This window comes from Oratosquilla oratoria, chromosome 1 (assembly GCF_046742065.1).
Source record: "Oratosquilla oratoria isolate Oo_2021 chromosome 1, ASM4674206v1, whole genome shotgun sequence".
In the NCBI taxonomy this organism is placed as follows: domain Eukaryota; kingdom Metazoa; phylum Arthropoda; class Malacostraca; order Stomatopoda; family Squillidae; genus Oratosquilla; species Oratosquilla oratoria.
This window is the reverse complement of record NC_134777.1, coordinates 133,658,960-133,674,181: the sequence shown is the minus strand read 5'-3', so window position 1 is coordinate 133,674,181 and position 15,222 is coordinate 133,658,960.

Genomic DNA, 15,222 nt, shown 5'->3' with positions numbered 1-15,222 from the left:
TAAATTACTATTGTAATCATTAGCATTAATTATAATGAAATCTATAAAAAGGACTTTATTCGTCAACAAACACATGTAAAAATATTACTATGTCAAATTATATATTCCTACTCGCTATCGAACAAAAAGGGATCAAGAATGTTTTCGATGTATTGCTCATGCTCACATGGTCTTAGAGATTGAAAAGATGCCACGTGATCCATTCTCTAAGTAACAAGGGAATACAGATCAGAGACACAGAGATATCAGCTTGCCATACACTGGGAAAAAGAAAACAGGACGGTACCCAAAATGTAATCGTGAGATTCGTATCAAGAAAGTCGAAGGTGAACATGCTGAAAAACGCCAAGAAATTGAAGGGGACGGGCATCTACATGAATGAACACCTGACGAAACGAAACGGAGAGATTGCCAAACCAGCACGCGACATGAGGAAACAAGGGAAGATCATCTCGACATGGACAAGAGACTGCAAGGTGTATATCAAGTGCAAGGATGAAAAAGTACATCAAGTAAGTAATCTTGAACAATTAGTTGAATTTCAATAGTTCACATTCCTTAATCTTCTAACACAAACATAACCATGAACACTACAACTAACACAAAAACAAAAATAACAAAAAACTGTTCTTCATGCCATACCCTTGTCCCTACCAATCACCTCAAATGTACATTATGCAAACATTTACATCATTTCATGTGTGCTAATATACCCGTAAATACTGCCAAAAATAACCCCAATATTTTCAAAAACTGGTTCTGCACAGACTGCTCAAAAACATTTCCCTATCATGCCATCTCAAACACAGAAATTAATTTTTTGTTTTCCGCGCCAAATCTCGCATCAAAAAACCTGGATGTATATACCGCCATTAAGAAGTATAAAGAAATAGACAAAATATCAGAAAAGGAATTTTCGATATTTAATCACAATAATACCCAAATTGACCCCGAATTAAATTTCTACTCAAAACTAACAAAAGACAGCGATTACTATAGTGATACACAATTTGACACAGTATTTCGTGATATTGGTTTCACACTAATTCACATTTATGCAAAGAGCCTAAACGCTAATTAATTATCAGAAAATTGACTGTTATCTCAAGTTACTCAATAAAAGCTTTGACGTTATAGTGATAAGCGAAACATGGATTGACCCAGGATGTCTAGTAATTTTCCTACAAGACTATACTCCCTAATCCAAAAAGGCGGTGGAGTCTATCTTCATAAAAAAAAAAAAAAAAAAAAATCATGCAAACTAATAAATCAATCCACTAATTCGCATGAAAACCTATCTGATTGCGTAGCTGTTGAGATTTTCAGTAAAAAAAAAAAAAAAAGTCATAACATTTACAGAAAGCCAGGCACAAACATCAATGAGTTCACAAATATGCTTGAAGAAATCATAACTCCATCTAGAAATAAAAACCTATATCTCTGTGGTGACTTCAACATATATTTACTTAAGTACGAGACTCACGAACAAACAAGACACTTTACAGATATGATTTTCTCTTTAGGTATATATCCTTTGATAAATAAACCAACCCGAATAACAAATACAAGTGAAACAATGATAGATAACATTTTCACCAATATTGTAAACTCCGAGATTCATAGTGGTATCTTAATGATGTCACAAATCCCTGGATAGTGGAAGGAGAAGGTGGTGGTTGTGGGGGCGTGGGACATACATACCTTGAGTGAGAGATGAAGGGGGAAGGATAGCCGCAGTGGGAAGCCAAAGTCCAGGAGATTTGAGTCACCGACCGGGACCACGCGCACTCCCTTCTCGGCGCGCGTGTATATGACAACTCATTAAGTAGACCGTCCTAGGCTAATCAAACAGATCATCCTATTGTGAAATTTAATTATTAAAATTATTTCTACAATCAAACACAGTAACCATACACCAATACTTAGTAGGATATTTTAACAGATAACCTAATTTCACTTATGTATCCTAACTAATCCCCTGCTCTAAGCCTATGACATCTAACTACTACTTTACCACTAGGTCGACATTTTCTTTACTTCTCTTAGCATCTTCTGCTGTTTGCGGGGATGTCTTCCAATAGGCGCGGGTCCCTCGTTCCGGCAGTATGCGTCTGGGGTGCGGATGCCTTTGTGGTTGAGCTCGGCGGGAACTGACTGACCTCGTGAGGTAGCACTTCACGGCGGGAGTTGGGAACGGTTACGCAGGCGTCTTTCTGTAATTATGCCAGTTCCTTTCCGGGCAGGATGTCCCGAAAGGGGGCGTTTATGCACCTTCTAGTGGCGATACGGCAGAACGATTAGGTCGGGCAATCATTGAAGGCGACACTCTTCACCGACATGTTCCTGGTCACGGTGGCGCTGAATGTCGTAGCACTGATATTCACGAGTTCTCAGGGCACTAGTCACTTATAATTAATCAGCCGTGTATGATTGACGGTGATTAAACAGTTCGTATTAATGAGTGGAATTCGCAGTGACCACTCTACGAGAGAATGATGCACATTTGGACCTTCCGAGGACACGTGTGTCCTACTTCACTCAGTGTGAACCCAAGCCGCACTGCCGGTCAAGCACTGACCTCTCAACTGCCTCCCATACTGCATGGCATACACCGTTGCCGTTTTTCGCAATGTCAACTCAATAGTTCCGTAGGGGACGCCGTGCAATGTTTATGTGGAAGTTGAAACAGTTCTAATTGTTCCTTGAGGGTAGTCACTACTCACGAGAGTGGAAGATATGATCCTAACTAGTCTAATTAAAACTAGCCTAAACAATAAATGGCAAGCGCGCAGGGGGGGGTCTGAACTGTTAGAACCAATTCGAACGGTAACTCTTGGATGTAATACACTAATTCTATTCATAAAGTAACAACTTACAACTGCAAGAAGGAACAGTAAACTTGAGAGGTTGTGGAATCCCACACTTAATATTAAACATTCGTGTTTTTGCTCGCAGGCATATGTAGACCCTGGAACTAAAGGGAGGGGGGAGGGTTTTCCTGAGCAATTAGAAGTCTCTCTCAAATTCGTTAAGGCACTGTAATTGATTGCCAAATTTGCACAATAGTTAATGAGGATAAGGAGAAGGGAAAATATCAAGAAGTAGTTGCTAAAGGCCTTTTAAGAGTTCCGGTGTTTCCAAGGAGGAGAGGGAATTGATAGTCGAAAAGGGCTGAAAGGAGACAAAAAACTGTGGAGCTTGCGTCGGCTAGGCCCTTGAGCAAAAGTATTTGATAACTGTGGTTTTAGAGGAGGCGTAAGAAAATGAGAAGAAATAGTAGGCCGTGTGTCACAACCCAAAGTTGTGACAAGTGACATAAGTGACCATTTACCAGTATTCACTATCAATCCAAAAGAAATGCACTGCATAACAAAACCCAGAATTGCACTAAAACGTAAAATAGACGGAAAAAAGTATTGCAAAATTAAATCAATGCTTAAAAGAAGAAAATTACGAGTCAGAAAATGCCAATCATATAATGAATTTGTAAGCATTATCATGAGTAATGTAAACAAATGCTGCCCGGAAAGAGTAGAAATAAAACCATATAAAGTAAACTCAAAACCATGGTTTACAAATGGTCTTAAGAACGCGTGTCGAAGGAAAAACCAACTTTACAAGAAATCTATTAATAGCAAGTTCCTGACAGACAAAAACAAATACAAAGCGTACAAAAACAAACTTACAACAACTTTACGCAACTGCGAAAAAATATTTCTTTGTCGCGGCTCGTGCCGCTTAAATTCTTCTTATCGGCTTAAGAAACCTGCACAGCGAAGCTATAGCGATAATCCCATACCACACTCCTGGGCATATGGCCATTTCCCGAAGGTTGAGTGTGGTTTGAATTTTCCGCCAAAATCATCGGAAATTTAAAATTCCCGGCTCTGTGCAGGCATGCGCATTGTCGACCCCACCTCCCCCTCCCTATCCCCTCCCTTCTTACCCGGCTAGCTCGAGCCGGGCGTCGCGTCACTTCAATGAGAAATGAAGGCTTCGCCTGTGGGAGGAGGGAGGGACCCTAAATCTGTGCAGGTTTCTTAAGCCGATAAGAAGAATTTAAGCGGCACGAGCCGCGACAAAGAAATATTATCGGCTGAAAGAAACCTGCACAGCGAAGCTATGCATGAAACTCCAGCGATGCCACAAAGTCCCTGATACTGTGGGCGTGCGGGGCATGGCCCGGGTCGGCTCTCTCCCAAAAAGCGGAAGGGCAGGTGCGCCCGGGACCTCGGGGTTAGGGGAATCCTAAATTTCGAGTTGTAGAAGAGATGATCCTCAGAAATCTCTTCCGTGTGGTCCACGTAGTCTTCGAACGCACGGACCGGGCGCAGTGGATGTGGGCGTCCTCCCTCCCGGAAGGATTGTATTCTGAGAGGGCCGATCATGTCGTCCGCTCGGCCGTTCCTGGCCAGGAATGTTGGTGATGGAGAGAGGGTTAGGGCCGAGCTGTCTTCCTCCAGTTTGGAGACGGACGGGTGGCGGGTGATTGCCGCCAGCTGTGAAGCCCTGTAGTCCGTAGTCAAGGCGAGCAGAAAGGCGACGCGTCGAGGGAAGTGTTCTTCCTCCATAATGGCCCTTTCGAACGCCAGGTACTGCAGAACACGATGCAAGGACCAGGCCAGGACCGGTTGATGTCTCGGCTCTCTCGAGGCGCTGATCCCCTTCATTAGGAGGGTTCACGCCCTCTGTGGCACTCGGATGTTCATGCCAAAGCGTAGCGGATCAGTGAGGGCTGTATAGTGAGGCAAGATAGTCGCCGGTGGCCTGTTGGTGGAGGTAGCCAGCCAAGTCAGGAAGTCCGTGACCATACTGGCGGAGATGGTCACCATCGTGCGTCTCCGAAGGCAGTTCCGGAATCTCCGTTAGCAGGACCCACACTGCCGCACTGAGGACGGAAGGTGAGCTCTGAGCATCTTGTCTGCTGCCTCTGTAGAGAAGAGTTGGCTGAGAGCTCCCCGTAGAAACTCCAATTATCAAGTTGGAGTGACGCTTGGAGAGGCGCGGTAAGGCTGTTGGCTAGGCAGGCTGACCCCAGTAGAAGGGGAGAAGGGCCCCATCTCATTAGCTCCCCGAACCACGGCTGGGTTGGCCAGTAGGGAGCTATCAGGAGGACCTGACCCTTGAAGGATCTGAGGGTCTGCATCACCTTCAGGAGGACTAGTGTCGCTGGAGGAGGAAAATGAATACGTACCTCCAGCTGTTCCAGTCCTCCGTGAAGGCGTCTGGGCCTCCTGTGCGTGTCCTTTGGATGCAGGTGAGGTAAAGGGGGAGCTGGGTCGTGTTTGGGGAGGCAAACAGGTCCACCTCTGGGGTGCCGTAGCGGAGGGAGAACGACTCGAACACTTGTGGGCGTAGTTGCTACACTACGTAGATCTCTTGAAACCTGGATAGAGCGACCGGCGTAGGGCCCCCGACCGAAGCCAGGTACGCAACAACCTGTGGAGTGCTGAGGGTATCGGCCCGGGCAGGTCACGCGGGAGAAGCAGTATGCTCCTGTCGACCTCCCGTACCAGCCGTCGGCGCCCCAAGCGGCTCAGTGGAAGGGCCGGGGTCGCGAAGTTGAGGCAACCCCCCCCCCCCCCCGCCAACGAAGGAGGGAGGACGTGTGAGAGAAGCACGCTCTTTTGGCGCAGGGGAGCACCCGAAGGACGCTGACTGTGTCCCACTCAATCCCGAGCCAATAAAGTCTCTGTGTGGGAGCAAGGGCAGACCCGTCCCAGTCCACCCCGAACTCCACGTCCGCCAACACACTCAGAGCCACTGAGATGTCGGCCGATGCACCCTCCCCGGTGGGCAAATGCATCAACTAGCCGTCTAGGAACATGAGTGTGGAGACGCTTGCTTCCGTCCAACGTACGCCTACCACTCTCACTAGTTTCGTGAAGATCCTCGGGGTAAGCGAGAAACCGAAAGGGAGTATGCGAGGCCAAGTTCGTTTCCGAGCGACCTCGTCCGTGGGCGTTAGTCAAGAGGCTTCGTCCTGGGTGAAGACGTTCCCTGAGCGTCTCCCACGAAGACGGGCCTGGACCCTCGGTATGTATCCAACTCACCCAAAGTCTTCCCGCGGGAAGTCCTCGAAGCCCGTGGCGAGCGTCTTCATCGAATAGTGTGCTATGGCAATTTGTGACGTCTCATCACCCACAAGCGGACTTCTATATGTTTAATACCTAGTGACATCATGTGATTATACTGTGACGTCACCGGATTGATCATGGCGCCATAGGATCGTCTCGTGACGTCACAGGGACACAAATTGACGTCATATGACTACATGGTGACGTCAATTTATCACATAATGACGTCATCTTATCATACCGTGACATCACTGAGTCACAGTGAGCGTTGAAATAAATTTTGACATGGTAAAATTCTGGACCATCATGACTGTAGATTAAATTAAGTTGAATAGGAAAAGTCATGTTCATTTCGACCTAAGTCACAGTGAGCGTCGAAATTAATTTTAACATGGTAAAATTCTCGACCATCATGACTGTAGATTAAATTAAGTTGAATAGGAAAAGTCATGTTCATGTTGACCTGAGTCACAGTGGGCGTTGAATTAGTTTAACATGGTAAAATTCTTGACCATCATGACTACAGATTAGCTTAAGTTGAATAGGAAAAGTCATGTTCATTTCGACCTAAGTCACAGTGAGCGTCGAAATTAATTTTAACATGGTAAAATTCTCGACCATCATGACTGTAGATTAAATTAAGTTGAATAGGAAAAGTCATGTTCATGTTGACCTGAGTCACAGTGGGCGTTGAATTAGTTTAACATGGTAAAATTCTTGACCATCATGACTACAGATTAGCTTAAGTTGAATAGGAAAAGTCATGTTCATTTCGACCTAAGTCACAGTGAGCGTCGAAATTAATTTTAACATGGTAAAATTCTCGACCATCATGACTGTAGATTAAATTAAGTTGAATAGGAAAAGTCATGTTCATGTCGACCTGAGTCATAGTGGGCGTTGAATTAATTTAACATGGTAAAATTCTTGACCATCATGACTACAGATTAGCTTAAGTTGAATAGTTAAAGTCATGGTCATTTCGACCTAAGTCACAGTGAGCGTCGAAATCAATTTTAACATGGTAAAATTCTCGACCATCATGACTGTAGATTAGCTCAAGTTGAATAGGAAAAGTCATGTCCATTTCCACCTGAGTCACGGTGAGCGTCGAAATTAATTTTAACATGGGAAAATTCTCGACCATCATGACTGTAGATTAGCTCAAGTTGAATAGGAAAAGTCATGGTCATTTCGACCTGAGTCACAGTGAGCGTTGAAATTAATTTTAACATGGTAAAGTTCTTGACCATCATGACTATAGATTAGCTTAAGTTGAATAGGAAAAGTCATGTCCATTTCGACCTGAGTCACAGTGCGCGTCGAAATTAATTTTAACATGGTAAAATTCTCGACCATCATGACTGTAGATTAGCTTAAGTTGAATAGGAAAAGTCATGGTCATTTCGATCTGAGTTACAGTGAGCGTTGAAATTAATTTCAACATGGTAAAATTCTTGACCATCATGACTATATATTAGCTTAAGTTGAATAGAAGTCATGTCCATTTCGACCTGCGTTTTTTTTTTTTTTTTAAGGTCAAGGCATTTTATTTATGTAATACCTAGCACTTTGCGCCAACTGAAACTGTACTATTTAAAACATTTTCCTCTTCTCATTACACTAAATGATTGTAGTTTCTTTGAACTAATTTATACTCATTTTAACTAACACTAGACTCCCTAAGTCTAAAGTTCTTTTGTATTTTACTTGGGGGTGGAACATCAGGGAAGTCATCTTTAAACTCAAGCCAAGTGAAGTTGATAAGAGGTTGGCTGTGGCTCATGAGAAGGGCTGGGCGGTTTTTTGCTTAAGAAACCTGGAAGGAGGGTGGTGCCGTGAGGCGTTAGAAGACCATTGAAGCTCGGAGGTATGGGGCTGCCGAGGCCTGATGATCCTCGGGGAGCCACCCTCCGTATCATAAGACACGTCCCCTTGTCCTCCAAGAGGCCCGGGTTCTTACCACGGACGACTTGAGGACGTATGGGGAACGGAGTACGAGTGGAAAAGGTCAAAGTCTACGCCTAGGGCCTGACAAAGAAAGTTATAAGGCGTTAAAGGACCATTATTGGTCGAAGGTATGGGGCTGCCGAGGCCTGATGACCCTCGGGGCGTCACCCTCCGTATCATAGGACACGTCCCCCTGTCTTCCGAGAGGCCCGGGTTCTTACCGCGGACGACCCGAAGACGTATGGGGAACGGATTACGATCGTATAAGGTCAAAGTCTACGCCTAGGGCCTGACGAAGCAAGCTATGAGGCTGTTAGAGGACCATTGATGACCGGAGGTTTGGGGCTGCCGAGAGGCCTGATGACCCTGGGGGGCGCCACACTCCGTACCATAAGACACGTCCCCCTGTCTTCAAAGAGGCCCGGGTTCTTACCACGGACGGCCTGGAGACGGGGACGTATTGCGATCGTATATGGTCAAAGTCTACGCCTAGGGCCTGATACAAACCGTGAGGCAATAGAGGACCGATGATGGTCGGAGGTATGGCGCTGCCGAGAGGCCTGATGACCCTGGGGGGCGCCACACTCCGTACCATAAGACACGTCCCCCCGTCTTCAAAGAGGCCCGGGTTCTTACCACGGACGGCCTGGAGACGGGGACGTATTGCGATCGTATATGGTCAAAGTCTACGCCTAGGGCCTGAAACAAACCGTGAGGCAATAGAGGACCGATGATGGTCGGAGGTATGGCGCTGCCGAGAGGCCCGATGACCCTGGGGGGCGCCACACTCCGTACCATAAGACACGTCCCCCCGTCTTCAAAGAGGCCCGGGTTCTTACCACGGACGGCCTGGAGACGGACGTATTGCGATCGTATATGGTCAAAGTCTACGCCTAGGGCCTGAAACAAACCGTGAGGCAATAGAGGACCGATGATGGTCGGAGGTATGGCGCTGCCGAGAGGCCTGATGACCCTGGGGGGCGCCACCCTCCGTACCATAAGACACGTCCCCCTGTCTTCCGAGAGGCCCGGGTTCTTACCACGGACGGCCTGAAGACGGGGACGTATTGCGATCGTATATGGTCAAAGTCTACGCCTAGGGCCTGATACAAACCGTGAGGCAATAGAGGACCGATGATGGTCAGAGGTATGGGGCTGCCGAGAGGCCTGATGACCCTGGGGGGCGCCACACTCCGTACCATAAGACACGTCCCCTGTCCTCCGAGAGGACCCGGGTTGTTTACCAGGGACGGCTCGAAGACGGGGACGGATTGTGCTCGTATAAAATCAAAGTCGAAGAATGGGACAAACCAGCAGCCAAGCGGAAAGCGATAAAACTAACAGACGATTAACCAGCAGGAAACGGGACCGCCTGCTCCCATGTGGGCAGCGAGTTAACCACTCCGTCCCGTTTCCGCGATCTAAGTGACGCGACGCCCGGCTCGAGCTAGCCGGGTAAGAAGGGAGGGGATAGGGAGGGGGAGGTGGGGTCGACAATGCGCATGCCTGCACAGAGCCGGGAATTTTAAATTTCCGATGATTTTGGCGGAAAATTCAAACCACACTCAACCTTCGGGAAATGGTCATATGACCAGGAGTGTGGTATGGGATTATCGCTATAGCTTCGCTGTGCAGGTTTCTTTCAGCCGATAAAATACTATGACACACTGCTGGAAAATTATAAAGGTAATATAAAAAAGACATGGGAAGTAATAAACAACTTAACTAGGCCCAAAAATAATAACACCTGTTACGGGCCGGCTGTTACGTGACCTGTTACGTGACCTGGGACACATATTTCAAAGAAGGAACAGGTGGTTCTTCTTTCATCCATTGTTCATGAAGTATCTTTAGGGGACCACGGACTTCATGACCGAAGACTAATTCTGACGGGCTGAATCCAAGGCTTTCTTGAATTGTTGTTCGGGTGGCGAACAACAAAAAGGGGAGTCCGTCTTCCCAATTTCGAGTGTTCTCAGCACAGAAGATTCTTAACATTGTCTTGAGCGTTTGGTGAAAGCGCTCTAGAGCACCTTGTGATTGAGGATGATAGGCGGAGGAAGTTACATGATTTATACCTAGTGTTACAAGAGTTTCTCTAAACTTGTTGGAAAGAAAATTACTTCCTTGATCACTCTGAATGTTCTTAGGAAATCCTACCATAGTGAAATATTTCAACATTTCTCTGATTATGTTTTGAGCTTTAATATTTTTCAAAGGAATTGCTTCTGGAAAACGAGTGCTCATACACATGATTGTGAGAATGTACTGATTTCCTTTACTTGAAGGAGGTAAAGGTCCTACACAGTCAATAAGAACTTTTTTAAATGGCTCTTCCATTACAGGAATGGGATGGAGTGGAGCTTCTACAATTTTCTGGTTGGGCTTACCTACAAGTTGACATGTATGACATGTTTTACAATATTGGGCAACATCTTTGACAACCGTGGGCCAATGGAAATGTTGGGTTATGTTGAACAAGGTCTTTCTTACCCCTAAGTGACCTGCTAAGGGAGTATCATGAGCCAATCTTAGAACATTATTCCTGAAACCAAGAGGGAGGACTATTTGATTCCTTACTTGCCATGGCTGGTCAGCGGTTGCGGTGGATGCTCTCCATTTTCGCATTAGGACTCCGTTTTCTATATAGAAACCTCGTGACATATTTTCAACTTCTTCTGGAGAAGAAACAATCTCGTACAAATTTTTAAGAGAATGATCTGACTTCTGTTCTTTGATTAATTCTGCTCTAGATAGAGAAACTGGTGAAGAAGAAGATGGGTCAGTTTGGGAGAATAGGGATTCTAAATTATAGGTCTCCTCTTCAGATTTCTTGTACTGAGATCTGGTTACAGCACAAGCGGGAAACAACTGTAAGTTATCTGAAGGTTCTACTGAGGTCTTAGGGTTATTTGTTATTAAGGGAGAAATGACTTTGCTTCCAGCGATGTCATTGGCCAACAATAAGGATATTCCTACTATGGGAAGAGAGTCTACTACTGCTACTTTAACCATTCCGGTTGTTAAATCAGACCGCAAGAAAACATTATGTAATGGACATTTTACAATTCCTCCAACTCCTTCTATCAATATATCATAACCTGTATATGACTCACCCAGATTCTGCAAGACAGAATTTAAAATCAGACTTTGCTTTGCTCCTGTGTCTCGGAGTATGGAAATAGGATATTGTTGTGAACTACTACTATGAGATATAGTTCCTGAAGATACAAATGGTTTGAAACAAGGATCTACATTACTACATTACTTGACAATACCGGCTTCTTTGGTAGTTCATCCTGAATAGAGGATTTTGAATCATCTGATTTTATATTACTTACAAGAGTTGGTGTCTTATTGGAGAATGAGGGTGTCAGTCTCTTTCTGCAATTAGAAATGTGATGGCCAACCTGTTTACAATATGAACAAGTTACAGGGGGATTAGTCTTAAACCTTTCCATTCTTTGCCAAGGTTGGTTTGGAGGATATTGATTGAAATCAGACCTGTAACTGAAATGTGATGGGCTAGACTGATTTTCAAAGTTTTTCTTTGGGGACCAAGGATCAGAGTATTTTGTTGAATCTGGAATATATGACTTTGACTTTTGGGATTCCATTTGTCTTGACTTAGGTTTATGATTTAGTGTGAACTCATCAGCCAATACAGCAGCTTTAGTTAAAGTTTCGGGAACATGATCATCTATAAAAATCCTAAGATCTGTCACTAAGGTATTCTTAAACTGCTCCAACAAAATCAACTGTTTAAGTCTATCTAAGGTGTCCGTTTCACTAGCCAAACACCACCTATTGAATAACCTCTCTTGTTGAGCCGCATATTCTACGTATGTTAACTGAGGTGTCTTCCTATAATTACGGAATTTCTGTCTATAGGCCTCTGGTATTAGTTCATAAGCTTTTAAAATACAAGCTTTCATATTATCATACTCGCTTTCTGCTTCTGAAAGAGAAGTATAAATTTGCTGAGCCTTACCCTTAAATTGTGTTTGAATGATTAATGACCAATTTTCTTTAGGGATTTGTAACTGTTGCGCCAATTTTTCCCACTGAAGAAAGAAAATTTCTGGCTCTCCTTCTGAAAATTTGGGTAAAAGTTTTACATACTTGGAAATATCTATATGACCTTCCTGAACTACGGGTTGTCTATCAACAATCCTAGCTTCTACTTCTGTCTTCTTTAATTCTAACTCTACTTGTTTCACTTTAGCTTCCTCTTCTCTAGCTTTAAATTCTGCCAATTTGATTTTAGTTTCGTCCTCTCTTTCTATTTGTTTCACTTTAGCTTCCTCTTCTCTAGCTCTAAATTCTGCCTCAATTTGCATTTGTTTCAGTTTAGTTTCCTCCTCTTTAGCTACTTGTTTCACTTTAGCTTCCTCTTCTCTAGCTTTAAATTCTGCCTCAATTTGCATTTGTTTCAGTTTAGTTTCCTCCTCTTTAGCTTTAAATTCTGCCTCAATTTGCATTTGTTTTAGTTTAGTTTCCTCCTCTTTAGCTTTAAATTCTGCCTCAATTTGCATTTGTTTCAGTTTAGCTTCCTCCTCAATTTCTACTCTCCTGACCTTTAATTCAATCTCCTTAATCTTAAGTTCGGTTAGTCGTGCCTCTATTTCTAACCTATTTGAAGGAATTTGTATAGCTGTAATCTCTTCTGGAGATAAGATCTCATCTTCGATCAGATTTTCAACGAGTTCCTGAAGTATTTTTTTCTTTCGCAAACTTGTATCAATGTCTACTCCAAAGTGCTTGCCTATTTCTATCAAAGTGTCTTTAGTTTGTTTCTTTAAGAAACTTACCTTGGGATTTTGAACGAATTCTTTAATTATATCATCCATCTCTATAAGAATGTGTTAAATACCTGATCCAATATCCTTGGCAAGGGTCGCCACTTTGTTACGGGCCGGCTGGTATGTGAAGAGACGTTACGTATAACGTCTAAGTGCTTAAGAACCAGCTCACTTCTAGAAGCCACTGTAGGACTGAACTATCTGGTCAGGGCCTAGATAATTCGTAAGACTAGAAGTAAAGGTAACAAAGAAGATTCCAGGAAAGGAATATTAAACTAGCGATAAAACTAGTAAACGAAATTATTAATATGGAAAATATTTACAGGCAATCAACACAAAAGAGAATGGGCAGTAGGGTCAATGGGACCGTTACATGATTATAAGAATATGGAAATTTATCGTTCAAATAAGAAACACAAGATACGTATACAATATGGTACTATCTAAGTACAAAGAGATCAGGAACATGCATCAAAATAAGTAATAAGTACAAATATAAGTAAAGTAATGCAATGTATATCAGACACGTAATGTAGGCAAAAAGGGTGATCACTTCACACCAATCGTCTCACGAGTCTAAACTTCCAGTTTTTATCAAGAGATAAGATATGCGAGAAAATGACGAGGAGTGAGCGATTTCCACCGCTTATATACCATTGGACCGGAAGCGGAATACTTCCGGGTGAGTGTTCGGGAGAGCGAAAGGAGGGGAGGAGGGTAAGTTAACACACGTCAACATGGGTAGTTTTAGGACCCTCGACTCGCTTGAACAATCTACTTATTTAGTAACTGTCAAATCTGTGCGCTCCGAACTATTCAGGATTTCGCTTGTCTGTTTGTTCTACAAGAGTGCGCACCTCTCTCCGCACGTAGGCAAGATTACATATAGTGGACGGGCGTTACTGCTTAACATTGTTACAATACATACATAGACAAGAAATATGAACATAGTTATGTAATACAAAGGAACACAATTCTATAACATAATTACACATATGACGTAATATCTAATATTACGTTACACACCGATGAATTCATAGACATTATTAAAAACGGGAAAAAAAAAGTGGCAAACGAATTTAATTAATTTTTCTCCCATGTAGGGCCTAACCTCGCGAAATAAAGATAACACATCAAACTTATGAGACCTTTTTGAAACACCGAATAAATAACACTATGTTCTTAAAACCCGTCACGGAAAACGAACTTATGAACACAGTAAAATCAATACAGAACAAGAAATCACTCGATTGCACAGGAATCAATATGAACCTCGTAAAACAAATTATGCCTATCATCAAAAATCATTTTCTGACAATATGCAATAAATCATTTGAACAAGGAATATTTCCAGATGCAATGAAAATAGCAAAAGTAATACCGATATTCAAATCAGCCGACAAATCAAGCTATAATAACTATAGACCAATTTCACTATTACCACAGTTTTCCAAAATTCTTGAGAAGTTATTCACAATTCGCCTTGACTCATTAGAAAAAAAAAAAAAATGACGTCATTTACCATAGCCAATATAGATTTCAACGAAATATTTCAACGTCAACAGCAGTAATGGAATTAACTGAAGAGATAACTAACAATATAGAACAAAAGAAAAAGACAGCCGGCATATTTATTGATCTAAAAAAGGCATTTGACACAGTAAATCATGAAATCCTAATTCGAAAGGCCAAATACTATGGGCTAAGAGGTAAGGTTAATTATAATTGGTTAAAAAGTTATCTAAAAAACAGGAAACAATATGTAGCCATTGAGGAAGAAAGATCACATATTCTACCAGTTACATGCGGAGTACCTCAAGGTTCATTTCTAGGACCCAAACTATTCTTACTATACATTAATGACATTACAAATGTATCCAACCTTATGAAATTTATTCTATTCGCCGACGATACCACCATTCTATGCTCCGATATAAATTCCGACAAACTGATCAAGACAATTAATGAAGGATTATATCAGCTATCTAACTGGTTTTCAGCCAATAAACTATCCTTAAATGTATCAAAAACTACCTGCTTTTCTACAAAAATAATGAAAGCACTAAGGCGATCAAAATAAACAACGAAATTATTGAAAAAGCGTCCGTCAGTAAATTCCTAGGCGTGTATTTAGACGATCAACTTAATTGGAAACATCATATAAATCACGTGATAAATAAGATGTCTAAACCTTTAGGAATAATGCATAAAATGAGAAATATCCTCTGCTACTACCATACCTAAACTACTGTTCAGAAATTTGGGGTAATACTCATCAAACTAATCTTCAACGCATAATCACCTCACAAAAAAAAAAGGCACTGCGTATAATCTGCAATGTAGGTCGTTTAGAACATACAAATGATTTATTTAAAAAACTAAATCTATTGAAA